Below are 1,903 nucleotides of genomic sequence, written 5' to 3'. Positions count from 1 at the left end.
GACAAACACAGACACACAAACATATACACACACATACATATATATACATATATACGACGGGTTTCTTTCAGTTTCCGTCTACCAAATTCACTCACAAGGCTTTGATCCGAGGCTATAGCAGAAGAGATTTGCCCAAGGTGCCACGCAGTGGGACTGAACCCGGAACCATGTGGTTCGTAAGCAAGCTACTTACCACACAGCCACTCCTACGCCTGCATATATTTGGTATTCTACCAAATATATACGTTTTATTTATTATTTTGCACATTACTTAATCACCGTTATATGTTTTATCCTATATTTAATCTTTCTGTAATATGTAATTTTTCTAAATGGTATAATTTAAATTTTCCTTATTGAATTGATAAAAGGTGGTATTTTATATATATATATATTTATATATATATATATATGAAAGAGTCATCCTTGTAGTAGTTACGGCGGTACATATTCTAAAATTAGAACGATACAGAGAAAATTAGCATAGCCCCTGTGCAAGGATGACACGCAAATTCGTGAACCGTTCTATAATTTTAAGTGAATAAACATCATTAAAATTGCATTTTCAAACCTTCTTTCATATGTATTTCCACTCGTGCGGTACCTTACAACTTTCCTTTGTTATATATATATATATATATATAGATATATATATATATATATATACCCCTACGACAAAACTACGAATCTTTTTTCGGCAGTACTATTTTGTGACTCACATGGTAGAAAAAATTTGGGAGGGAAATTCACTTGTCTATATTAATGTGGATATGCTGATTAGCTTTTATATGTTCCAATGACGCTTGGTCGGAAATATAAGGGTCAAGTTTTCCTAGCATTTCTAGATTTATTTATCGGAATATTATGTCGATGAAGGAAATGAATCTTATGATTCTAATCCAGAAACGTACGTCCATAATTAATCGCAGATTGTTTGATTTCATTATTTTTCTTCTTTTTTTTTTTTTGCCATATATGAATTACAAATATTGTTGTCTGTGGAGACATATTTTTGTAGAAAAAGGAAATAGTAGTTCTTTGGCTGCTATTTCTAAAATTTTCGGTATGTGGTCAAGCAACTTGTTGCAAAACCCTTATTGTTATAATTATACATATATTATATATATATATTATATAATATATATATATTTGAAAAACATCGATGAGTCGCTACTTGAAAGAAATTCATCAACTGTTTTCCATTAAAACCGTCCTTTTCTTATATTTGTTAACGTACGCGTATACAAACACGTCATACACACACACACGCACGTACGCACACGCATAAACACACACATACACACATCAGACGGACAGACATAAATATACAAATGAGGTAAATATTGTCTTTCTGAGCGAACAGCAAAACTGAACATATTAAAGAATTTACCATAAATCGAGCACTGTCTGCGGAAGACAGAATTGTTGCTTGCATGATTACATTGTTGTGGAAGTAGTAAACTCATTATTTCCCTCGCTGTCTTATTACAGGAATCATTTGTTCTTTACATACAACGTTTCTTACACATGAGCGGATTCTTGAACAGGGCTGCTTCTGTTGCTACTGCTGTCATTGGGTTGGGTAGTCGTTCGCATGAATATATATATAAGTATATATATATATATAATATATATATATATATATATATATATATATATATATATATTATATATATATATATCTAATATATATATTATATATATATATATATTATATATATATATATATAAGAATATATACATACATATATACACACATATATATGAATATATTATATATATGTATATTATACATATATATGAATATTATATATATATATATATATATATACATGTGTGTGTGTATGTGAATATCAATATATATATGTGTGAATATTATATATATATATATGAATATAATATA

General features: G+C 28.8%; 1 non-coding gene across 1 annotated transcript; it reads left to right on the top strand.

Annotated features, from left to right (window-relative positions):
- The first annotated feature begins 431 nt into the window (after window positions 1-431).
- Window positions 432-535, top strand: LOC115230071. The gene has a single exon (XR_003883399.1). It is a non-coding gene; the product is annotated as a U6 spliceosomal RNA (small nuclear RNA).
- The last annotated feature ends 1,368 nt before the right edge of the window (window positions 536-1,903 follow it).

This window comes from Octopus sinensis, unplaced genomic scaffold (genome assembly GCF_006345805.1).
Source record: "Octopus sinensis unplaced genomic scaffold, ASM634580v1 Contig14395, whole genome shotgun sequence".
NCBI classification, from domain to species: domain Eukaryota; kingdom Metazoa; phylum Mollusca; class Cephalopoda; order Octopoda; family Octopodidae; genus Octopus; species Octopus sinensis.
Note: the sequence above shows the minus strand (reverse complement) of the source record. Positions and strands in the feature narration are given on the sequence as shown.